At 36.2% G+C, this 27,805-nt stretch overlaps 1 long non-coding RNA gene across 28 annotated transcripts in view; it reads right to left on the bottom strand.

The window, feature by feature from the left end:
- The window catches only part of LOC129034775 (uncharacterized), a 136,780-nt gene that overhangs the window by 96,371 nt on the left and 12,604 nt on the right, over window positions 1-27,805 (bottom strand). For 26 of the 28 annotated variants that reach the window (XR_010126302.1, XR_010126293.1, XR_010126307.1 and 23 more), the window contains 2 exons: window positions 16,023-16,077; window positions 1,763-1,953 (listed from right to left, as the gene is read on the bottom strand). This is a non-coding gene — a long non-coding RNA (uncharacterized LOC129034775). The remainder of the gene's footprint in view (window positions 1-1,762; window positions 1,954-16,022; window positions 16,078-27,805) is intronic. The other 2 variants (XR_010126305.1, XR_010126310.1) reach the window with 1 other exon arrangement.

The raw sequence follows: 27,805 nt of genomic DNA, 5'->3' as shown, positions 1-27,805 counted from the left end.
AATTGTCTTTACTCTGTAAGGTAATCTGTTTGTGTGTTTCTAAGGTTCTTAATTGTTCAGTAATTTTCTTTGATTTGTTTAGGAGTGAATTCCAGTTATTTGTGGTATGTGGCATCCACTGGACTTGCTAAATCCAAAGAGTCACAATGCCATTGGTTCCTGAAAATTCTTGTTGTTATATTTTCAAAATGACCTCTTCTCAGTTTTTCTAATTTCATGTGGATCTGCAATTAGATGCATAGCAGGCCATCTCCCTCTGAACTGTTCCTATTTTTCATCTTAATTGCCATTTTTATTTATTTTTCCATTTGTGAATCCATTTGTAGAAAGGACCACTTTACGTTTTTGTCCTTGTCTGGGGTTTCACAGAATGACCAGCATAATGATAGGTGTTCAGGGGAGAGAAAACTTGTGCTTTCAAGTATTCATGGGTTCCCAGCTCATGAATGCCAGACCATAGTATGAAAACGATAAATTTTCAGGCATTCATTCTCTTATGTCAAAAAGAGGATTATTTGATTCTAGGCCTCCCTTTACCTGAATCTGAGAGCCTTGGGTTTATGCAGGAATCTCAGATTTATACCAATGAATAATAAATTCAGTGATAAATAACAAACCCCAAATAGTGGTAGCTTACACACACGCATACACACACACAAATAACACAAATAGATTCATTTTCTACCAGAAAAAATAATCTGAAAGCAGTTAGTGCAGGACAGACATGATGATTCCATAGCTGTTATGAACGCAGTTTTCTTCTACATTTACACTCCCAGCTTTAAGATAAAGCATTAATGATGAAGGCTACTAATTGCAAATGAGGGATACAACCTCATGCTCCCTGTTCCTGACAGAAAGAAGAGAAAGCAAGGGAAAAATATTCTCCTAACAGCTGACTCCTATAAAGAGATGTAATACCTACCACTTGTGTCACACTGGCCAGAATTTATGCACCCATCATGTGGGAAAATGGCTGTTAGTCTGTAGCTGGGCACGCTGCCACCAAAATAAAATTGGGGTTCAGTAATTAAGATTAATGGGCAAAGTACATTGGGCAGGCAACAAGCATTCTCTGCCACGTTGAGTCAAACTCTTTCCTCCTGTTCACTGCATCCCTTAACCCTAAGACTACAAACCAAGGGCACTGCCAAAGCAAAAAAAATACAACACCCTTCATGGGCCCTCAGAGCTTCGACTTTACCTTAAAACTAGGGATAAAAGTTCCCATTATATTCTGAAACCTTGTCTACTTATAAGCTTAGCTCTGTAATTAAAAGTTTGTAATATTTTATCAAGTGCTTTGTTGCAAGATATTATTTTAGAAGGCAAGCATCTCCCACTTCATGTAAACAATCTGATTCTAAAATCCAAAAATGCTGAGAGGATATTTACCAGAATGATAGGGAATAATGACCTATTCTCCATAATTAGACATGGGAAAAATAAGATGTATTATACCTCAATCAAAACACACAACCGGTTTTCTAAATTTTCTCTAAATGCAATAAAACATTTACTTATAAATGATCATGTTTGAATGTAAAAATGCTTAAAACCTTTCCTAATCATCAAACAATTAATGTGGTTGTTAAATTCGTTTTGTATGCAGTAAAATGTACAGTTTACATGTCACACCATAAACATTCTGTTTACGATATGGAAAGGCCAATAACACATAGCAATAAATAAATTGGCTAGAAAAACTGCATATGAAAATTTACAATCAAATAGCAATTTCCTGTAATAAACTATAACTTACCAGTTGAGGTGCAGAGTTAAGGCTTGGGAAAAGCTGAGATGCCAAGAGCAGAAGAGGGTTGATCGCCATTATTTCATTATTTTTCACTGGTTATGGAAGTTGATAGTGAAGACAAGTGAGGTGAAGAGGCAGTAACTATCCAACGCAGAACCCAATACAGATCTTCTGTCATTCTGGTGCTGCTGTAAAAACTTTTGAACAGAAAAGCTTCAGTGATGTGGTTGTAGTTTTAGGATGAAAAATCTTAAAAGAACACTTTGCTTGCACTTCAAATTTTAACATTCACATTCTCTTTGTATAATACTGTCAGACAAAACGGGTCTTTCGCTTTAAAGGAAAGCTCCTACCTCATTGCCATAACATCTCAGAAAAATGTTTATTTTTGCATCTAAATAGCCCATCTACTACAATCTCTCTCAAAGTGCCAACAAGATCTGATTCAAATTCCCTTGTAAACCATCAGTGTGCTTTGCAAAATGTTTACATGTGATTTTGACATTCTAGTAATTGTTTCTGAAATGTAATTTGAGATTTATCTCTAGATAACTTTCTTTAAAATGTGTTACTGTGTTTTAAGATGTAAATATGTGTTTTTTAATAAATAAGCTTTAATTTAAAAAGCTGTATTGCAAGATATGCACATACTCTGATATTTGCCTAGTAAAATTCAAAAGGATCCCACTAGAACGGAGTAGCCACATTCCTCCCAGATCCTCCCTTGTACAACTAACAATCCCAGAACAAGAAAAAAGCAAAGAATAGAAAAACTCTGAAGTGTGGAAGAAAGAAGGGCTTCCTAGTACTCTTGTAACTTGAGAAAGGAAGACACAGTGCTGAGTTCCCTGAGTCTTTTTCAATACAGGTCCTTAATATAAATGCCACGGGGGAGCTGCACTTTTAACCCACCTTTCTGAAACAAAGCTCCCTATCTGTAGATGTGACGCTTAACATACATATCCAACTGGCCCTCACACTACACTTCAACAGGGGAACTACCTACTAAAAAAGAAGCTTACATTGGATCCAGAGGCCCATAACATAAAATGTACAAGATACAACTGAAAATCACTTGTCATAGCAGGTAGGAGGAAAATCACAATTGAAATGAGAAAAGAGAATCCACACAAACCATCAGAGAAAAAATAGACTGAAAGAATCATGAACACAGTCTCATGAGACAATAACTAAAGAGCTAACATTTATATCATAAAGGCTCCAGAAGGATAGGAGAGAGAGTGGAACTAAAAAAATGTTTGAATAAATAATCAGTGAAATCTCTCAAATTCTATGAAAGATATAACCCTACAGATTCAAGAGCCTGACTGTGCTACAAATGGGATAATCCCAAAGAAATCCACACCAAGACAAAGCACAATTAAACTTCTGAAGACTAAAAGCAAAAAAATAAATAAAGCACACAGAAAGCAACTAGAAAGGAAAATATTACTCATAGACAAACATCAAGTGAATTGAAAGGGACTTGTCACCTGAGACCAAGTGCTGAAAAAATTGTCAATACCATTCAGCAAAAATATATTTCAGTGATATGATGGGGAAAATAAAGGCATTCTCAAAAAAAGAAAAACTAAGAGAAGATGTAATAAGCAAGCTTACCCTTCAAGAACGGCTTAAGGAAATTTCCTAAACAGAAAAGCAGTTATAACAGAAGGCTTGGAACTTCAGAAAGCAAAGAAAACCATAATAAGTAAAATAAAAATAAAATATAATGGGCTTTCTTTTTTCTTTAGCTTTTAAATCACCTTTGAAGGTTCAGGCAAAAATTATACTTTGATATAGTACTCAGTGTAAGTAAAAGAAATACTGAAGACAACTCTGATAAGTGACATTTGTATTTCAAATTATCTAGAACAACTACTAAAACAATTATTCAAAATAATAGACTAAAATACTATAAACAAATCAAGATGCAACCCTAAACAAAGTTTAAGTAACACAGGGGAACCAAGTATAAGAGAAACAGAGGAATGAAAAAAGGAAACAAACAGAAAACAAATAATAAAATGGCAGACTTAAATTCTAACAATATCACCAATTACCTTAATTATAAATGGTCCAAATACACTAATTAAAAGAAAGATGTTGGCGATGTGTTTAAAAAACATGACCCAACTCTATGTTGTCTACAAGAGATTCATTATGAAATGTAATAACACCAGTAATTTAAAAGTAAAAGGATAAAAAGAGACATAGTGTGCAAATATTAATCAAAACAAACGAGGAATGGCTTCATTAATATGAAATAAAATAAACTTCAGAGGAAAGAAAAGTAGGAGACATTTTATATAAAGATTAAAAAGATCAATCCACCAGAAAGACAAAACCATCCATTCAGATTTTGTCTTTTTTTCAGATAATAGAGCCTCAAAATACATGAAGCAAAAACTGATAGCACTGAAAGGTTTACAAAATAACAAATCACATTTATAATTCAGGATCTCATCACCTCTTTGTTGGCAATTGATAGAACTACTAGAGACAACATCAGCAAGAATACAGAATAATTGAATCAAAAAATATTATCCAATCAACATAGATGGACACCCCACCCCAAAATTACAGAACTCATACATTTTGTTCAAATGCTTTTGGAACATTGACCAAGATAGATCATATCCTAGGCTATAACACACATAGCAACAAATTTAAAAGAATTGAAACTGTATGTAGAATATATTCTCTGACCACCATGTAATCAAACTAGAAATCAATAACAGAAACATGAGCAATAAATCTCGAAGCATTTGGTATTAAACAACACACTTCTAAATAATCCTTGGGTCAAAAGGGAATTTTTAAAAATGCATAAACCTAAATGAAAATGAAAACACATAATATCAAAGTATGTGAGACACAAAGTAGTGCTGGAAGATCTTGCCAGCAAAGTAAAGAAAGAAAAGTAAATAAAAGGCATACAGATTGGAATGCATGACACTATTTACAATTGTTCCCCCCAAAATAAGTACTTATGTATAAATGTCAGAAGACAGGTGCAGGATCCATATTTGACATTACAAAAGGCTGATGAAAAAATTCAAACAAGAATTGGATAATTGAAAGCACATACTTTGTTCACAATTGGAAGAGTCCACATAATAAAAACGTCAACTCTCTGCTAATTAATCTATAGATTGAATTCAATTGTTTCTCTAAATGCTAGCAAGGATTTTCATAGGTATAGAAAAGCTTATCTTAACATTTATATGGAAGGCACTAGATAGAAGAAAAAAACACTTTTGAAAAAAGAATAAAGTGTAAGAATCAGTCTGCATAATGGGAAGGTTTACTATTTAGTCACTGTGGTATTGCTGGAGAGGATAGACACATAGACATATGGAAAAAATACATAATCCAGATATAGACCCATACAAATATACTCAACTGAATATTAACAAAGCTGCAAAAGCAAGTCAATGGAAGAAAAGTAGCCATTTTAAAGTTGCGGAGAAACTGGAAATATACAGACTTTCAAGATGTTAAAAATGAACCTTAACCTAAATCTCACATTTTGTATAAAATTAACTAAAATAGCAGGCATAAGTGTAAAACTATACAACAACAACAACAAAAACAGAATATCTTTAAGGCCTAGGGCTAAGTGAAGAGTTCCAACTGTCATCAAAAGCACAATCCATTAAAAGGTCAAATTGACAAATTGGACCCCATCATAATTCAAAAATTTTACACTATGAAAAGTCACATGAAGAGGATGAAATGACAAGTCACAGACTGGAAGAAAACATTTGCAAGGCACATATCTGACAAAGAATTTATATCTGGAAAATACAAAGAACTCTGAAAACTTGACAGAAAAAAAGTCAGAAATGGGCAAAGTCTTTAACAAGCATTTAACTGAAGTTAGGCAGATACTCAACATCATTTACCATTAGTGAAATGAAAATCAAAACAATAATGAGATATCGCTATATACCTATGAAAGTAGGTAAAATAAAAATAGTGACACCACCAAGTGCTGACAAGGATGTGGAGATGCATTACTTCATGCATTGCTGCTGAGTTGTAAAATGATACAGCTACTCTGGGAAACATTTTGGCAAGTCTTAAAATGAAAACACACACACACACACACACACACTAAACATGCAGTTCCCATACGACCTAGCAATCACACTTGCATTTTTTTTTTTTGGAGTAATAAAACCTTACATTATACAAAAAAACAAAACATCGATGATCACAGTAGTTTCATTTTTAGTAGCCAAAAACTGGGAACAACACAAATATCCTTCAAAGGGTGGATGCTTAACAAACTGGGATGTAAACAAATCCAATACCACGTAATACTACTCAGCAATATAAAGGAATGGACTATCTACATGGGACACCTTCGATGGTTCTCAGGGAATAATGCTGTGTGGGAAAAATAAAAGCCACTCTCCAATGCTTATGCAATGTATAAGTCAATTATATTACATTCTTGAAATGACAGAATCATAGAGATGGAGATCAGTAGTTGCTAGAGGATAATTACTAGAGAAGGAAGCGCAATGATTCAGAGAGTATGGCTATTGAAGGTACCACAACTGATGCTTTTAATGGAAATGTTCTTTATCTAGACTGCAGAGGTGATCAAATAAATGTACATATGTGCTAAAATTTTATAGAACAAAATATACAGCCACACTAATGAGAAGATATAAGCCTGGTGAAATCTGAATCTGAATAAGGTTGAGATACTGTCAAATGCCTTCTCCTGGTTGTGATATTATACTACCGTTATGAAAGATGTTGGGGGAGGAGCCGAGATGGCCGAATAGGAACAGCTCCAGTCTACAGCTCCCAGCGTGAGCGAGGCAGAAGACGGGTGATTTCTGCATTTCCATCTGAGGTACCAGGTTCATCACACTAGGGAGTGCCAGACAGTGGGCACAGGTCAGTGGGTGCACGCACAATGTGCAAGCCAAAGAAGGGCGAGGCATTGCCTCACTCGGGAAGATCAAGGGGTCAGGGAGTGAGTCTTGCTGATTGCTAGCACAGCAGTCTGAGATCAAACTGCAAGGCGGCAGTGAGGCTGGGAGAGGGGCACCCACCATTGCCCAGGCTTGCTTAGATAAACAAAGCAGCTAACAAGCTCGAACTGGGTGGAGCCCACCACAGCTCAAGGAGACCTGCCTGCCTCTGTAGGCTCCACCTCTGGGGGCAGGACAGACAAACAAAAAGACAGCAGTATCTTCTGCAGACTTAAATGTCCCTGTCTGACAGCTTTGAAGAGAGCAGTGGTTCTCCCAGCACACAGCTGGAGATCTGAGAACTGGCAGACTGCCTCTTCAAGTGGGTCCCTGACCCCTGACCCCCGAGCAGCCTAATTGGGAGGCACCCCCCCAGCAGGGGCAGACTGACACTTCACACGACCTGGTACTCCAACAGACCTGCAGCTGAGGGTCCTGTCTGTTAGAAGGACATCCACACCAAAAACCCATCTGTACATCACCATCATCAAAGACCAAAAGTACATAAAACCACAAAGATGGGGAAAAAACAGAGCAGAAAAACTGGAAACTCTAAACGCCTCTCCTCCTCCAAAGGAAAGCAGTTCCTCACCAGCAACGGAACAAAGCTGGACGGAGAATGACTTTGACGAGCTGAGAGAAGAAGGCTTCAGATGATCAAATTACTCCGAGCTACGGAAGAATATTCAAACCAAAGGCAAAGAAGTTGAAAGCTTTGAAAAAAATTTAGAAGAATGTATAACTAGAATAACCAATACAGAGAAGCGCTTAAAGGAGCTGATGGAGCTGAAAATAAAGGCTCGAGAACTATGTGAAGAATGCAGAAGCCTCAGAAGCCAATGCGATCAATTGGAAGAAAGGGTAACAGTGATGGAAGATGCAATGAATGAAATGAAGCAAGAAGGGAAGTTTAGAGAAAAAAGAATAAAAAGAAATGAGCAAAGGCTGCAAGAAATAAGGGACTATGTGAAAAGACCAAATCTATGTCTGATCGGTGTACCTGAAAGTGATGGAGAGAATGGAACCAAGTTGGAAAACACTCTGCAGGATATTATCCAGGAGAACTTCCCCAATCTAGCAAGGCAGGCCAACATTCAGATTCAGGAAACACAGAGAACACCACAAAGATACACCTCGAGAAGAGCAACTCCAAGACACATAATTGTCAGATTCAGCAAAGTTGAAATGAAGGAAAAAATGTTCAGGGCAGCCAGAGAGAAAGGTCGGGTTACCCTCAAAGAGAAGCCCATCAGACTAACAGTGGATCTCTTGGCAGAAACTCTACAAGCCAGAAGAGAGTGGGGGCCAATATTCAACATTCTTAAAGAAAAGAATTTTCAACCCAGAATCTCATATCCAGCCAAATTAAGCTTCATAAGTGAAGGAGAAATAAAATACTTTACAGACAAGCAAATGCTGAGAGATTTTGTCACCATCAGGCCTGCCATAAAAGAGCTTCTGAAGGAAGCACTAAACATGGAAAGGCACAACCGGTACCAGCCACTGCAAAATCATGCCAAAATGTAAAGACCATCGAGAATAGGAAGAGACTGCATCAACTAACGAGCAAAATAGCCAGCTAACATCATAATGACAGGATCAAATTCACACATAACAATATTAACTTTAAATGTAAATGGACTAAATGCTCCCATTAAAAGACACAGACTAGCAAATTGGATAAGGAGTCAAGACCCATCAGTGTGCTGTATTCAGGAAACCCATCTCACGTGCACAGACACACATAGCCTCAAAATAAAAGGATGGAGGAAGATCTACCAAGCAAATGGAAAACAAAAAAAGGCAGGGGTTGCAATCCTAGTCTCTGATAAAACAGACTTTAAACCAACAAAGATCAAAAGAGACAAAGAAGGCCATTACATAATGGTAAAGGGATCAATTCAACAAGAAGAGCTAACTATCCTAAATATATATGCACCCAATACAGGAGCACCCACATTCATAAAGCAAGTCCTGAGTGACCAACAAAGACACTTCGACTCCCACACATTAGTAATGGGAGACTCTAACACCCCACTATCAACATTAGACAGATCAATGAGACAGAAAGTCAACAAGGATACCCAGGAATTGAACTCAGCTCTGCAGCAAGTGGACCTAACAGACATCTACAGAACTCTCCACCCCAAATCAACAGAATATACATTTTTTTCAGCACCACACCTATTCCAAAATTGACCACATACTTGGAAGTAAAGCTCTCCTCAGCAAATGTAAAAGAACAGAAATTATAACAAACTATCTCTCAGATCACAGTGCAATCAAGCTAGAACTCAGGATGAAGAATCTCACTCAAAACCACTCAACTACGTGGAAACTGAACAACCTGCTCCTGAATGACTACTGGGTACATAACAAAATGAAGGCAGAAATAAAGATGTTCTTTGAAACCAACGAGAACCAAGACACAAAATACCAAAATCTCAGGGATGCATTCAAAGCAGTGTGTAGAGGGAAATTTATACCACTAAATGCCCACAAGCGAAAGCAGGAAAGATCCAAAATTGACACCCTAACATCACAATTAAAAGAACTAGAAAAGCAAGAGCAAACACATTCAAAAGCTAGCAGAAGGCAAGAAATAACTAAAATTCAGCAGAACTGAGGAAATAGAGACACAAAAAACCCTTCAAAAAATTAATGAATCCAGGAGCTGGTTTTTTGAAAGCATCAACAAAATTGATAGACAACTAGCAAGACCAATAAAGAAAAAAAGAGAGAAGAATCAAATAGATGCAATAAAAAATGATAAAGGGGATATCACCACTGATCCCACAGAAATACAAACTACCATCAGAGAATACTACAAACACCTCTACGCAAATAAACTAGAAAATCTCAAAAAAATGGATAAATTCCTTGACACATACACTCTCCCAAGACTAAACCAGGAAGAAGTTGAATCTCTGAATAGACCAATAACAGGAGCTGAAATTGTGGCAATAATCAATAGCTTACCAACCAAAAAGAGTCCAGGACAAGATGGATTCACAGCCAAATTCTACCAGAGGTACAAAGAGGAACTGGTACCATTCCTTCTGAAACTATTCCAATCAATAGAAAAAGAGGGAATCCTCCCTAACTCAATTTATGAGGCCAGCATCATCCTGATACCACAGCCGGGCAGAGACACAACCAAAAAAGAGAATTTTAGACCAATATCCTTGATGAACATTGATGTAAAAATCCTCAATAAAATACTGGCAAACCGAATCCAGCAGCACATCAAAAAGCTTATCCACCGTGATCAAGTGGGCTTCATCCCTGGGATGCAAGGCTGGTTCAATATACACAAATCAATAAACGTAATCCAGCATATAAACAGAACCAAAGACAAAAACCACATGATTATCTCAATAGATGCAGAAAAGGTCTTTGACAAAATTCAACAACCTTCATGCTAAAAACTCTCAATAAATTAGGTATTGATGGGACATATCTCAAAATAATAAGAGCTATATATGACAAACCCACAGCCAATATCATACTGAATGGGTAAAAACTGGAAGCATTCCCTTTGAAAACTGGCACAAGACAGGGATGCCCTCTCTCACCACTCCTATTCAACATAGTGCTGGAAGTTCTGGCCAGGGCAATTAGGCAGGAGAAGGAAATAATGGGTATTCAATTAGGAAAAGAGGAAGTCAAATTGTCCCTGTTTGCAGACAACATGATTGTATATCTAGAAAACCCCACTGTCTCAGCCCAAAATCTCCTTAAGCTGATAAGCAACTTCAGCAAAGTCTCAGGATACAAAATCAATGTACAAATATCACAAGCATTCTTATATACCAACAACAGACAAACAGAGAGCCAAATCATGAGTGAACTCCCATTCACAATTGCTTCAAAGAGAATAAAATACCTAGGAATCCAACTTACAAGAGATGTGAAGGACCTCTTCAAGGAGAACTACAAACCACTGCTCAAGGAAATAAAAGAGGGTACAAACAAATGTAAGAACATTCCGTGCTCATGGGTAGGAAGAATCAATATCGTGAAAATGGCCATACTGCCAAAGGTAATTTACAGATTCAATGCCATCCCCATCAAGGTACCAATGACTTTCCCCACAGAATTGGAAAAAACTACTTTAAAGTTCATATGGAACCAAAAAAGAGCCTACATCACCAAGTCAATCCTAAGCCAAAAGAAAAAAGCTGGAGGCATCACACTACCTGACTTCAAACTATACTACAAGGTTACGGTAATGAAAACAGCATGGTACTGGTACCAAAACAGAGATATAGATTAATGGAACAGAACAGAGCCCTCTGAAATAATGCCGCATATCTACAACTATCTGATCTTTGAGAAACCTGAGAAAACAAGCAATGGGGAAAGGATTCCCTATTTAATAAATGGTGCTGGGAAAACTGGCTAGCCATATGTAGAAAGCTGAAAATGGATCCCTTCCTTACACCTTATACAAAAATCAATTCAAGATGGATTAAAGACTTAAATGTTAGACCTAAAACCATAAAAACCCTAGAAGAAAACCTAGGCATTACCATTCAGGACATAGGCATGGGCAACGACTTCATGTCTAAAACACCAAAAGCAATGGCAACAAAAGCCAAAATTGACAAATGGGATCTCATTAAACTCAAGAGCTTCTGCACAGCAAAAGAAAGTACCATCAGAGTGAACAGGCAACCTACAAGATGGGAGAAAATTTTCGCAAGCTACTCATCTGACAAAGAGCTAATATCCAGAATCTACAATGAACTCCAACAAATTTACAAGAAAAAAACAAACAACCCCATCAAAAAGTGGCAAAGGACATGAACAGACACTTCTCAAAAGAAGACATTTATGCAGCCAAAAAACACATGAAAAAATGCTCACTATCACTGGCCATCAGAGAAATGCAAATCAAAACCACAATGAGATACCATCTCACACCAGTTAGAATGGCAATCATTAAAAAGTCAGGAAACAACAGGTGCTGGAGAGGATGTGGAGAAATAGGAACACTTTTACACTGTTGGTAGGACCGTAAACTAGTTCAACCCTTGTGGAAGTCAGTGTGGCGATTCCTCAGGGATCTAGAACTAGAAATACCATTTGACCCAGCCATCCCATTACTGGGTATATACCCAAAAGACTATAAATCATGCTGCTATAAAGACACATGCTCACGTATGTTTATTGCGGCATTATTCACAATAGGAAAGACTTGGCACCAACCCAAATGTCCAACAATCCTAGACTGGATTAAGAAAATGTGGCACATATACACCATGGAATACTATGCAGCCATAAAAAATGAGGAGTTCATGTCCTTTGTAGGGACATGGATGAAATTGGAAATCATCATTCTCAGTAAACTATCGCAAGAACAAAAAACCAAACACCACATATTCTCACTCATAGGTGGGAATTGAACAATGAGAACACATGGACACAGGAAGGGGAACATCACACTCTGGGGACTGTTGTGGGGTGGGGGGAGGGGGGAGGGATAGCACTGGGAGATATACCTAATGCTAGATGACAAGTTAGTGGGTGTAGCGAACGAGCATGGCACATGTATACATATGTAACTAACTGGCACATTGCGCACATGTACCCTAAAACTTAAAGTATAATAATAATAAATACATAAATAAAATAAAAAAATAAAAAACAGAAAAAAAAATATGTTACCAATGGGAAACCAGGTGAAGGGTATACTGGACTTCTCTCTATTATTTCTTATAACTGTATGTGATGCAGTAATTACCTCAAAATAAAAGGTTAAAAATAAAAAGAATGCTTTTTCCACCGAAGCATTAATGAAATATATGCTTATGCATATTAGTTTTAATTATTGTCAGATGTAACATCATTTTCCTATCTTAATAATGCATCAATCATCACAATATTATAAAAATCTCATTTTGTGATTTCTCCCATATTATATATGAATGTATTAAATGCATACATTAAAAATGTTTTGTAATTTTTACATTTAGATATTTAATCCACCTTATTCATATTCTATACAATATTAAGTATGAATATAGTATAAATTTTCTTCAAATGGATATTATTTTCTGAAACTGCTTGCTGAATTGTTTATTCTTTGACATAATTTGAAGATCCAAATTTTCTTATATCTGTGTGACTCAGCTCCTTCACCTACAATTCTGTTCCATTAAATTGTTTATATTTATATTTTATATGAGTTAAGATAAGCTAATTATATCATTTTTCTGTTGTTGCTTAAACAAACACATATATCATCCCACAGTTTTTGTGCGTTAGGAGTCTAGGTACAGCTTAGCCATGTCCTCTGACTATAATCAAGGAGCCACGCAGAGCTCAGCTCTCATCTGGATGCTTAACAAACATAAGCTTATGACCAAAACACATGAAATATAAGGAACTAAAACACACTGAATGAGGGTTATCTGAAAAAAGAAAAAAAGCACAGTAAATTCAGACTGTACAAAACTATATAGATTGGATTTTGGGATACATAATATGTAACATTCTGATTGGCAAGCAGTTTAGGAAAACATTGTATATAGAAGCAACGCAGATTAAAATGTATAGAGACAAGCAGTTTAAAGGCTATTCTTGGGTGCGTAACAGTGCCTGGTTCCCGGCTGATACTTGGGGCAGGCTGTGTTCCCAGTGGGGAGGTAGAATGAATTTCTGTAGAGAATGAGGGAAATTAAAAAAAAAAAAAGAAAGAGTGGGACTAGTCTAAACACAAAAAGACTGTACTGTACAGGACATAGGATGCACATTTTATCAGGAAAGAGTGTCAGGACACAAGCACATGTCAGCATTTGTAAAAAGACAGGAGTTCTAAAGAACAACAGCAGAAAATAATGTGTAAGCTTTGGTCCAAACTGACAGAGCAATCTAACCTTTCTGATGAATCAGTGCTGATTCCCAAGACACGGAGCTTGAAGTATATCAGTCTAGCTTAAATCAAGATTAGTTTTATTTTTTATTGTTTGTTTGGCCATTTTCTCTTCATTGTGAATGTTTCAGTAACATGCCATTTTGTAACTTAGTCTCCTAGGTTTCCCTATAAATCTCTCAAATTCAAAAAAAGCAAATCTGGACCAATATTTCTTTATAAACTTCAGTTATATTTGAGAATTTAAAAAGTTAACAAACTTCAGTTAAATATTTATACTACTATTTAAAAATATATTAACAGTCACTATTGTTATTTTAAATGAAATATACCCACAGTGAACAAATGTAGTTTGTAATTGTCTCTGGATTTTCTAATAAATGCTTAAAATTTTAGAACTTGAGTATACCATTGTTCCCTGTTTATCAATGCATCACACTCTCATATTAACTATTTGCCAAGATTATAATTAATAATTTCATACAAGTAATTTACAACAGGCTGATTATGAGTAATTTTTATTTTATAATACAGCAGCTCTTTAGTATACTTTATAATCCATTAAAAATATGATAGAACATAATGTAAAATATATTTTTCCATATAAAGAAAATGTTAGAAATGGGCTGGTAGTCTTGAATATTCCACTAGCTGTGATGACCTCATTTGAGTGATAAATTATTAAGATTAGCTCTCTAATTCATTATAGTCAATTCTTTTGAAAATTGTAATAGATGTTTCAGTGAATTAGAGAATTAATCTAACAATCTGCCAAACAAGCTAACCTGATAGTTTGAAGCTTTCCTGAGTATAATGTAATTTTAAACTAAGAAAGATCATATCCCATGAGCAACAAATTGAGATACTCTGTGTAACTTAATTTTGAATGGCAATTATGTTAATGAAATAAGATTTTAAAAACATTTCAAATCCATACATTCTTATAAAAAAATTGTTTAAGCAACCCACTAAAACAGGGTTAGTTTAATTTTCTAAATTTTGTAAAATGCTTGTCTAATACATATTTATCAGGAACAAAGTGATAGGTTCTTCCTAATCTAGTCACTGAAACTACTTTTCCATCTGTGCCATCAGGGCAAAAGCCCACAGGTCTATATATCTTATTAGTACAGTGTACCTTATAAATAATCAAAAGAACTTGCTACAGGTTATGTAGAGAATTCAAGTGACTAATGAAATAATAAAATATGAAGGATGTATTTATGAAATTCAGGATGGCATTATGTGGTTCTGTTTGGAATAAAGGCACCATCCAGCTTCTGACTCAATGAGACCAAATAAGAAGTTACAGTGGGTCCTAAACATCACAGTTTTCAGCATACAAAATAAATCATATACGTAAATAAGTAGGGTTTCATGGGCCAGGTTAGTGTGTGTGTGTGTGTGTGTGTGTGTGTGTGTGTGTGTGTGTGTGTGTGTGTGTGTGTGTGTGTGTGTGCGTGTGTTTAGGAGCTAGTGTGTTGGGGAAGTAGAGCTGAAAGGAGAGAATGGTTAAATATTTCTCTTATATGGAGTATTCATGCTATTCTAATGCCTCTATTAAAACTTCATTATGTGACTTCAGGCTGCAGAAATAGTTTTATGTCCAGGGAAGTGAGCACCAAGCTCAAAATTCCACGTCATATTCAAGAACACATTCATTTTAGTGTCTGTTCAACTTTAGTCTCTTAAGGATCTTCCCTGACTGAGCTGGACAAAAATTAACCAATCTTTACAAGACAAGCACCCCCTGGTGGATGCTGTGTGTTTCCTGTGCTTAGAACAGTACTTACATATAATAGTATCTGAGTGCGAAAACCTCTCCTGCTTTCTCTACCTAATAATGTTGTGCCTTCCCCCTTAGTTCTCGCTAGGAATTTGCAAGATAATCCATAGATTGGAGCTGAGGGTTGGTTCTCTAGAACTGAATAAGGACCATCGTAGGAAATCCAATGTGGGAAGAGTTAGTGGGAAAGATTTGTACCACAGTCCAAAAGGAAGATCCAAAATCACTAGAGAAATCAAATATAAAGGCCAATACACTAATAATAGGCAAGATAATTATAATGAACACTTATTACATACTTTAATAAATGCTCTTTACATTAGTAATCGAGTTAACACCCTAACAATCTTATTAAGAACCATTATTCTCCTTCTCTCTATTTTTTCAGATAAGGAAGGCATCAAGTTAGGCAAAAAGATTATCTTGCCCAAGGACATACAGTTAATATGTGGCAGAACTGGTATTTGCACAATACAGAGGCAGCCTGATTCTAAATTCTGTCACGTGGCAGCAGCAAAACATATTGCTTTTTAAAGACAAACTCCTTTTTAAGCAATCTCATTAATAAAAATTAAAAGCAAAAAAAAAAAAAAGTGGAGGTTAAGGTACCTGGCAAGCTACAGGAACTTTTGAATACATTTAATTGTGTGATGGTCTTGTGTCTCTGAAACAAAGGAAATATTAATGATTATAACAAGTTTTTCAAGAGCTAAAATTGTTGAAAAAATTCAAAGTTGTAAACCTATGCAACACAGCTAAAATCACTGTGATGAAAATCTGCATGAGCTCAAAATATAGGCAATGTGGCCAGCTATTAAACCCTTGCTAGCCTGACTGAAGAATCAGTCTCAGTGATAGCACAAGGCTGAATCTCACAGATTCCCCTGTTACTCCTGAAATGTCGTATCTAGGCAGTGGTTGTACTCTTGCCCAGTACATGCAGAAGGAGTACCTGCATGTCTCTTGAACACCAAAGTACACATATATCCATTCTACCTCACAACATGCTCACTCTGGTGATGTCAACTGGCAATGCATCAATGTTGCTTTTTATTTCTTCCTCTTTGGAAGTGACTCTTTCTATAGTAATGAATAGCAGAGAATGTCATAAGCTGTGTCTCCCACAGACTAATTATATTCAGTAGTTTGGGGCATTCATCTTGAGATGCCTACTCAAAAATGTGTCACGAACTGCATCATTCCCATGTTGCCCTGGCAGTAGATCCTTCATCCTCAAGGCAGAATCACTAAGAGCTGTATTCCACAAATCATCTGTGCAAGTCTGTCAAATGTAAAGGCAAGGAGAGCCAAAAATGTTCTTGAAATATCCTCAAAGGAAGATGCAGAAGGGACTGCTCAGTTATCAACCTTCCCATACTAAGATATTATAATGATCACATATACAGATCTTCATACAGATTGACACCCTGCATGACAGCAGTGTATTGCATCTGTATCTGTATAAGGGAAATGGATCTTGAGGAAACAGTTTCCAATTCCTTAAAATCTGTGGCATGACGGTGATGTGAGAACCCTCCTGTAAGTTGAAGGGTATGGCATCGATATGCACAGACATGTAATTTTTGACATGTATTTCTTCCCTCTCTGAACAGACTGGGATGCAGTTTCCTCATTAAACATAGTGGTCATTGGAAACAATTATTAGAGAGTGATAGTTGCCATTATAAGCGGGAGGTTCCTGATACCAGAATGTCAGACAAAATAGCTGGCAAAGATGCAGATACTACAGAGAACATTAGAGTAAGTTACATCACACAGGTGGTCCTAAGCTAATGGGTCAATTACTTGGGTTTTTTGTTTTCTTTTTTTTGAGACAGATTCTTGCTCTGCCACCCATACTGGAGTGCAGTGGTGCGATCATTTCTTACTGCACCTCTACCTCCCAGGCTCAAACGATCCACCCACCTCAGCCTCCCTAGTAGCTGGGACCACAGGTACGTGCCCACCACAACTGGCTAAGATTTTTTTTTTCTTTGTAGAGATGAGGTCTCCTCTATGTTTCCCAGGCTAGTCTCAAACTCCTAGACTTAACAGATCCACCTGCCTCAGCCTCCCAAACTGTTGGGATTACAGCTGTGGGCCATCACACCTGACTGTGGGTCAATTATTGAAAGTTCTACAGCAGAAGTCAACAAGTAGAAAATAGAAGAATCAAATGCAGACTAAGAAGAAAGTAAAGGGCAAGGGTCCAGGAGAAAGATTATAAAGACAGAATTGAGAATTTGTAATTACACAAAGATGGTACCAAAGCAGAAAGAGTATGGAAACAAAGGATGTCCAAAATTATCAGGGAATCTAGTATTTTGTTAGTTCACATTAGGGGAGTGTAAGTGTATGTTAACTGAGCATGTGAAATATATATATACAATATCACATATGTGTAACATATATATTTGACAAACTTAGGTAACATACATGTTATTAATATGTGTGTTCATGTATATATGTGTATATATTTATATATGTGTATCTTATATGTGTATAAATTCCATATGTGTAATATATACATGTACACACATATTAATATTAATAATAGCTTCATATTTATACTTTAAACATATTATAAAGTGTGCATTTCAGTGGCTTTTATTATATTCCCAGGATTGTGCAATCATCAGCATGATCTAATTGTAAAATATTTTTATCACAACAAAAGGAAATTCTCTACCCATTAGTAATCATTTCACATTCCCACCTTTCCATAGCCCTCAGTAACTACTAATTGAATTTTCATCACCATGAATTTGACTACTGTGGACATTTTATATAAATGTAGTCATATAATATGGGGTCTTCCTTAACTGGCTTCTTTCTCTAAGAATAATACTTTCAAAGTTAATCCATGTTACATAGCATGTGTAAATATGGGACACCTGCACACCAAATAAGCCAAGATCTGGTCCAGAAGTAAGTTGAGGGATGAGGGAGTACAGATAAGTCAAACTTGATAACACATTTAAAGTCTGGAAATAAGTGTGTTGGTACAGAAAAAGAACAATTCATGGGTCATAAAATTGCTTTGGAATTACTCATAATAGGCTTCTTCTTTGCTTTCCCATGTCTTCTGACAATCCTCATTCATTTTCTTATTTTACTTCTCTATTGACCCTATAGCTTGTTAGATCAGTTGAATAAACATCTGCCTTTCAGATTTTAAATCCAAAATCAGGTCTTGCCTCCCTCTTCAAGCACGTCACCTCTAGGGTTCTATCATTGGTAAAAAGTCAGAGGAATTTCCCTTTCCTCTGTTTTGTAGGCAGCCCTTACCAGAAAATTCTTAGCAACAATCAGGTAATGAGATTTTCAAAGACTATTAAGGCATCAATTATTCATTAGCAACACTATTACATGTACCTGTTAGCCATATTTTACATTCCAATTTATAAGGACAATCACAAGAGTCAAGACAGAAATTTTCATGGCAAAAGAATTTTAAAATAATTTAACGTGAACATAAAAAGGGTCACAAATTATGGTTTCCACACCCCTGTCCCTGAACTTGTTTGATTCTACAAAACAATTTCTGTGCTATTCTAATAATTTATGATCATTCATTTATCAATATAGCATTTGTGAAAACTGCGGTGCTAAGCTCATCATTAAAAACTGAAAACTTACTCTGAATTAAAGTATATTTTCAGCATTACTATTCTCCATCTCAAATGGCAGACATAATAGTAATATCACATCTTATTTATTAAAGTTACACCCCAGTGATTTACCTTGGGAAGATGTTGTGTGAGTATTTAGAGGTGTTTTCCAGCCAAAGATGAAAGATGTAAGTATCCCTGGAATATAGCATACTTTCATTGCACTTTACAGATACTGCATTTTTCAAAAATTGAAGGTTTGTGGCAACTTTTCCTTGAACAAATGTATCAGCACCATTTTCCTTATAACATGTGCTCACTTTTGCTTTGGTCTCTTTGTTACATTTTGGTAATTCTCACAATATTTCAAAAGTTTTCATTATTATTATATCTGTTGTGATTACCTGTGATCAATGATATTTGATGTTACTATTGTAATTATTTTGGGGTACCAAGAACTGTGACCATATAAGACAGTGAACGCAATTGATAAATGTTTTGTGTGTTCCGACTGCTCCATCAACTGGCTGTTCCCTGGCTTTCCCTCTCCTCAGGCCTGTTTATTCCTTGAAATACAACAATATTGAAATTAGGCCAATACATAACCCTAAAATGGACTGTAAGTATTGAAGTGAAAGGAAGAGTCACACATCTCTCACTTTAAATGAAAAGCTAGAAATTATTAAGCTTAGTGAGTAACGCATGTTGAAAGCTGAGATAGGGCAAAAGCTAGGCTTCTTGTGCCAGTTATCCAAGATGTGAATGCAAAGAAAAAGTTCTTGAAGGAAATTAAAAGTGCTATTTCAATGAACACATGAGTAATAGGAAAGTGAAACAGCCTTATTGCTGATATGGAGAAAGTTTTAAAGATCTGAATAGAAGTTCTAACCAGGCACAACATTCCCTTAAGCCAAAGCCTGATCCAGAGCAAGGTCTTAACACTCTTCAATTTTATGAAGGCTGAGAGAGGTGAAGAGGCTGCAGAGGACAAAATTGGAAGCCAGCAGAGTTTGGTTCATGGGGTTTAAAGAAAGAAGCTATCTCTATAACATAAAAGTGCAAGGTTAAACAGCAAGTGCTGAGGTAGAAACTGCAGCAAATTATCCAGAAAATCATAGGTAAGATCATTGTGAATGTGACTACACTAAACAACAGATTTTCAGTGTAGATCAAACAGCCTTCTATTGGAAGAAGATACCATCTAGAACTTTCATAGCTACAGAGAGCAAGGCCTGGCTGAAAACTTTCAAAAGACAGGCTGACTCTCTTGTTAGAGGCTAAGATAGCTGGTGACTTTAAGTTGAAGCCAATGCTCACTTACAATTCTAAAAATCCTAGGGCTCTAAAGAATTATGGTAAATCTACCCCGTCTGTGCTCAATAAACGGAAGAACAAAGCCTGGATTACAGCACATCTGTTAATAGCATGGTTTACTGGATATTTTAAGACCACTTTCAAGACCTACTGCTTAAAATAATAAGTTCTTTTCAAAATATTACTGCTCATTGACAATGTACCTAGTCACCCAAGAGCTCTGATGGAGAGGTAAAAAGAGATAAGCATTGTTTTCATGCCTGCTAACGCAACAACCGTTCTGTAGCCCATGGATAAAAGAGCAATTTCAAGTTTCGATTCTTATTATTTAAGAAATACATTTCAGAAGGCTATAGCTGCCACAGATAGTGATTCCTCTGATGGATCTGGGAGAAGTCAGTTGAAAACCAGGAAAGGATTCACCAGTCTAGATGCCCTTAAGAACATAAGTGATTCATGAGACGAGGTCAAAATATTACCATTAACTGGAGATTGGAAAAAGTTTATTCTAATGCTCATAGATGACTTTCAGGGGTTCATGACATCAGTGCAGGCATTAATTTCAGATTTGGCCAAAATAGCAAGATAACTAGAATTAGAAGTGAAGCCTGAAGGTGTGAATGAATTGCTGCAATTTCATGATAAAACTTGAAGAGAATGAGGTGATTTTCCTTATGGAAGAGCAAAGAAAGTGGCTTCTTTGAGATAGAATCCACCAGTGGTGAAGATGCTATGAACACTTTGAAATGACAACAAATGATTTAGAATATTACATACACTTAGTTGATAAAGCAGTGTCAAGGTTTGAGACAGGTTTTGAAAGTTTGGGTAAAATGCTATCAAATGGCATCAGATGCTACAGAGAAATCTTTCATGAAAGGAAGAGTCAATCAATGTGGCAAATCTCATTGTTGTCTTGTTTTAAGAAATTGCCAGACACCCCAACCTTGAGGAACCATCGCCACCCTAACCAGTCAGCAGCCATCCACATTGAGGCAAGACCCTCCACTAGCATAAGGATTATAACTTGCTGAAGGCTCAGAAGATACTTAGCATTTTTCAGCAATAAAATATATTTTAATTAAGGTATGTAAATTTTTTAGACATAGTGCTATTGAATTAATAGACTCCAGCATAGTGTAAAAATAACTTTTATGTGCACTGAGAAAGAAAAAAGATATATCTGTGTAACTCACTTTATTGCCTTATTGGCTTTATTTCAGTGGCCTGGAACCAAATCTGCAATATATCCCAGGGTTGCCTGTATGTGTAACTTGCCCATAGAAGGAAAATTCCTTGTTAATATGGCTTCCTTCTTGAAGGTTAAAAGGGCAGCCAACTTTGGCAAGTGGAGAGCAAATGATGAGACACTGCACGTAGTAGTGCCAGTAGTATTGCCAGGCATTGTTATAAATGCTTTATGCAGTTGGCCTTTCATACACATTTGTTCCACACCTGTAGATTCAACCAACCTCAGATTTTAAATATTAGAAAAAAAAAAAGTAACTATACTATAATAATTAATAGAAATAAAATATACATATGACAACAATTTACATAGCATTTATGTTGAATTAGGTATTATAAGTAATCAAGAGATTATTTAAAGTACACGGGAGAATGTATGTAGGTTATAAGTAAAAACTGTGCCATTTCGCATAGGGGACTTGAGCATCCATGGATTTTGATATCTGCAGGGGGGTCCTGGAACCAATCCCCCATAAATATCAAAGGATGACTAGGTATTAGTTTATTTCATCCTTTCAACCATCCTATGGAATCCACATACGATTATTATTCCCCATTTAAAGATGAGGGCAGGGAGACAGATGTTCAACATTTGCTCAAGTACACACAACTAGGATATGGAGAAACCCGGTCTCGATAGCAGGCAGTCTGTCTCCAGCGTTCTTACACTGAACCTCTGTGCTATATGCAGCGCCTACGTGTTGCTCAGAAAGGGGTGGACAACTTGTGTTTCCAGAATCTAAAAGAAGTAGCCGTCAAGTGTCCTGGAGTAGAGCAAGGGAAATTGAATGACACTCTGAATTTGTGATGCTGTAAATTCATGAGTAAATTCTGACTCTGCATATGAGACTTGTTCTCCTCCTGGGAGGTGACAGAATAGGGACAGAGAAAATGAACTTTAGACAAGGGCTGCAGCACCTATGCTCTTCTTTGTGGTGAGTGCAGAAGAAGAAAACATTTAAATTTCCCTGATCTAAATGTAAATGTAGGGCTCCTTAATTGTGGGATGGTTGCATGTGTATAATTTTGCCTGGCTCAGAGATTAAGCTCTAATGGGCTTGGAGGAAGAATTGCACAACAAGACTTTCTAGTGCGCTTTTGGCAGATGAACTTCTTTCAGAACGTGTTTAGGATTTTGTTATTATAATTGACAAAATATCAACATTAAAAAGGTTCTCCAGTATATCCCATAAGTTGTTGGGGTTCAGAATATCTATGAAAAATAATTCATATTCAATCCATATGATAATTTGGAAATTAACAAACTTCTTTATATGGTAGAGATTCCACAGTGGATTCTGGATTGGAGGAGATAGTGTGGACCCCCAAAAACAAATAACCACTAGCGAAGAAGAATTGAGAGTAATCCAGAGTAATGGTCCCGAGCTTTTTTGGCACCAGGGACCAGTTTCATAGAAGACAATTTTTCCATGGAAGGATGGGGGTGGGGTGTGGGGTGGGCACAGTTTCAGGATGAAACTGTTCCACCTCATATCACCAGGCATTACATTCTCATAAGGAGCACACAGCTTAGACCCCTTACATGTGCAGTTCACAATAGGGTTTGTGCTTATCTAATGCCGCTGCTGATCTGACAGAAGGTGGAGCTCAGGCAGTAGAGCTCCCTTGACCGCCGCTCACTTCCTGCTATGTGGTCCAGTTCCTAACAGGCCACGGACCAGTACCAGTCCATGGCCTGGGGCTTGGGGACCCCTGATGCGAGATGGCTGTGACCTCTCAGCACAGTCACACCTGCAAGGCTTGTGTGTCTGGGAGAGCCAAAGATGAGACATAGGTGAAAAATGCTATTACTATCCCAATAGCACTGAAAATTTTATTTTAAAGTGGCACTGCTCAATAATAGCCACAGGCCACATTTTTGCTACTTAAATTTAAATAAATAAAACTTGAATACAATTTTAAAAGTTAGTTTCTCAGTGTCACTAGCCACATTTCAACTGCTCGAGAGCTCCATGTGGCCAGTCCCCACCACATTGCCAGCACAGGTAAACATTCCCATTATTGTAGAATATCCTATTGCACAATATTACTTAAAGAATAATGACTTGTTCACTACATGAAAGAGAACAGGACTGGGGTTACTAGGGGAGGTCAGTACTGGCAGAGCAACTGCATTCAATGAAACCAAAGAAAGAAAGCATCACAAACTAGAAGCAGAAGATTGCAGAGCAGCACCATTTATTCTATGTGGCCCAGTATCTGGTAATCAAGTGCGCAGTGGCTTCAAGGTATGTCCTGGGAAATTGCTGTGATAGGACCTGTTTACCCTCATAATAAGCAAAGCCTGGAATGTCTCAGAGATAGAAAGACAGCTAGATAGTTGTAGATAGGGAATTACCAATGCATGAAGCTCTCTGATGTGACAAATAATAGAAGTAGTCTATTACAATGATTAACTTATTCTGAGTCATACAAATTTACATATTACACATGGATTACATATTTTCTTTTTTAAATAAAAATGTTTCCTTGTTTCTTTCTGATTATATAAATAATTCATGCTTTTTATAAATACTTCAAACAATATAGCAAAATGTAAGAGGAAAGTCAAAATCACTTGAAATTTTCAATTAGTAGACATAACCAGCAATAACCTTTTCATAAGAGAGAAATAAATATATGCATATATACACATATTGTTTTTTATTTTATCTTTAATGAGTTTGCTTTTTGTCTTGGCATTTTTAATATAGCATTTTTTTATCATCTCCTTTTTTTGTGGTGTCTCCTTGCTCTTTCCATTAACCCAAATTCTCTCTTTGTTCATACACTCAAGTGAAAATTTCTACAAAAGTATTTCCCTTCTCTGTGTATTAAATTGAGCTTATATTATATATACATTACTGCAATTTGATTTTCTCACTTAGAATTGTATGATAAACTCTTCTCAAGACAACTCATAAACGTTTAACTCATCCTTGCAAAGACTTCACATTTCCATGGGATGAATGTTCCATAATTTTGTCAACAGCTTCCCTACTTACTGGTGCTTTAGCTCATTTCTAGATTTATCCTCATAAAATTGTATTGTAGCATTAGTGTTAGTGATCCCTGTCCTAGATTTTTACCATACCAATAAATAAATGCAAATAAACCTGTAGATTTCCTGGAATCTTCTTATTGTGCTACAGAAGTCTTTGTTTGTGATATAAACATATATATATGATATAAATATCAAATAAAATTGCCATATTATATTCCAAAAAAAGCTCTACGAAATCATCTTTCACCAGTTATGTACACATGTGTGCGTTCACCCTTTGTACCTATTGGTGCCAGTTCTGATTATTATTTTATTTTTGGTAACCTGTACAGAGTTACCCTGTTATTCTTTTAATACAATTAAAAAATGTCTACTAATGAGTCCCACAATATTTTTGTGTTTAGTGTGTATTTGGTTGTCTCTTCCATATGTGATCTGTCAAAGACCCTCTGCAAACTTTTCTATAAGGCTTTCTTTCTCATATGAACATGTAGGAACTCTTTGCAGTAGGGTTGTGGTAGTGAACAACTCCTGTGAGCCTAACCCTGCTTCTATTCACATTACAGTCTCTAGGGGTTACATAAAACACAATGTAATTTATATCCACTGAAATCATGTCATGAAATAAGGTAGCACTAATGAATATGAGAGATAATATAAATATCGTACATATGTCAAGTATGTGCATTGTAAATACTTTCCCAATCTATAGTTTTCCTTTGACTATACTTATAATGTGTCTTGCCTATAATTTTATGTTTAATAGAACAAAATTTTGATAGTTTCATTATAGCCAACAATTTTCCTTTTTTTTTTTTTTTTTTTTTTTTTTTTTGAGACGGAGCCTTGCTCTGGAACCAGGCTAGAGTGCAGTGACATGATCTCAGCTCACTGCAAGCTCCGCCTCCCGGGTTCACACCATTCTTCTGCCTCAGCCTCCTGAGTAGCTGGGACTACAGGCACCTGCCACCATGCCCAGCTAACTTTTTGTATTTTTAGTAGAGACGGGGTTTCACCATGTTAGCCAGGATAATCTTGATCTCCTGACCTCGTGATCCACCCACCTGGGCCTCTCAAAGTGCTGGGATTACAGGTGTAAGCCATGGCGCCAGGCCTTCCTAACATGTTTTAAGAGATTCCCTAATCTCTAGTTTATTTGTTTGGTCTCCTAAAATTTCCCAACATTTCTGCGATTTTATTTTATATTGAAATGCTTAATTTACCTGCAATATGTTTTCATATGATGTAGAGTAGGCTTTTATATAAATTTCTTTCAAACAAATAGTCACTTGTGCCAGCCACAAGTATTAAATTAGCCAATAATTTCCTGCCGAATTGCAATACCTTCTTTTTCACGTATTGAAATTTATTGATTCTGAAATCTGTTTCTGAACTCTGTTCTCTCCACTCACCTTTGGCTAAGTCTATGCCAACAGCATAGTGACATGATTACTGGGGTTTGCATTTTTTTCACATATGGTAAGGCATATCTCTGCTCAACAGTCTTCTGTTTGCATAAATTACATTGTTAATACTAGATATTTACTCTTCAACACAAATTCAACAGCTTACTGTGTCAATTTGAAACAGACTATTTAGATTACAATTAGAATTTAAAGTGTGTATTAATTTTTCTTCTTTTTATTTAAATTGAGATCTTGATATTTCTTAGGCTTTTTTCCCTTTTACATTTATTCAATTTTAATTCAGTCATATCTTATTTACACAATTTACTTATTTTATACCTCTTAAATTTAAGGTGAAAAAATGTAATACGATAAACAGAGCTTTCTTAATATTAAGAATCACTATACATTGAAAAAAGTTTAAAAGAGTTACAAGAATAAGTTGAAGACTATATTTCAATACATAATTTTGTAAAAGACTAACATACAAAATATATAAAACTGAAAGAAGAAAAAGTCATCCAAATTTACAAAAAAAAAGTGGGCAAATTCAAGTACAAAATAAGGACAGAAAAATACTTCCAGTACCCCTGAGAGTTCCCTGTGCTTGCTATAAATCAATACCCTGAAAGACATCACACTTCTACTTCTATCAACATAGATTAGTTCTACCTGCTTTTGAACTTAACATAAGCTGAATCATCAGTTTGTCCTCTTTTTGTCTCTGTATTCTTTCTTTCAGCATTGGGTTTCTGATGGGTGCATAGTCACTCATAACCACTAATGGAACTATGGAGAATGCTTAGTTCTCTTTGTTCTCCTGTAGTCCTCTTTGTCTCTTTTCTTTGAGTGCATTCGAAATTTACTGTTTACTTTTGGTGTATCTGGGTGTGAATACATATGTGTGTGGGACAGTGGGGTATTTATCTTCTTTGAGTATTATGAATCTGTGATTTGACATCTTTCATTGCTTTCCAAAAATTTTCAGCTATTTTCTCTTCAAACATTTCTTCTGTCCCATTCTCTCTTTCTACTCCTTCTGGAACTATACTCATGGTATATTAGACCATTGGTATTGTCCCCCAGCTCTTGGTTGTTCAGGTCATTTTTTTACCTTCTTTTACCATCTTTCTTTGTTAGTTTGAATGATTACTATTAACTATTTTTGACATCACTGATATTTTATTGAAGGAATTCTTAATTTCTGATATTACTATTTTTATTTCTTGCTTTTTCCATTTGACAATTGCTTATAGTTTCCATTTTCTGTTTATAATTCTCTTTTCAATATATGTGATTTTCTTTCCTTCCAAATATTCTACTTAGTTGTTTAATTAAAAAAAAAGTCTATGTTTGTGTTAGTGTGTGTGTATGTGTGTACATTTCTACTGCTCCCGTTTCCTCAATTACTCCTATTTTTATTGAAGTTTTCACCTCATTCCTCTATGAGCTGTATTTCAGTTTTGCATCTTGTGACTGAACTTCTTTTGTTGGCCTATCTATGGTAGGTTGAATAATGTCCCCCAAAGATATCCACATCCTAATCCCAGGAACCTGTGAATGTTGCCTTACATGCAAAAGAGACTTTGCATATATGATTAAGTTCAAGATCCTGGGTCATCTGAGTATGCCTGACGATTAGTAAAGTTCCTTATAGGAAGGATGCAGGAAGAGTTAGTCAGGGATGGTGATGTGAAAATAGAAGCATAGGGAGAGAAGGTGGTGTGAGAACAGAAGCAAAGAGGTTGGGGTGGAAGGGAGAGACGGAGAGACAGAAAGAGAAAGAGAGACTAGTGGGTGCTCCATGGC

Source organism: Pongo pygmaeus, chromosome 3 (genome assembly GCF_028885625.2).
Source record: "Pongo pygmaeus isolate AG05252 chromosome 3, NHGRI_mPonPyg2-v2.0_pri, whole genome shotgun sequence".
Lineage (NCBI taxonomy): Eukaryota > Metazoa > Chordata > Mammalia > Primates > Hominidae > Pongo > Pongo pygmaeus.
Note: the sequence above shows the minus strand (reverse complement) of the source record. Positions and strands in the feature narration are given on the sequence as shown.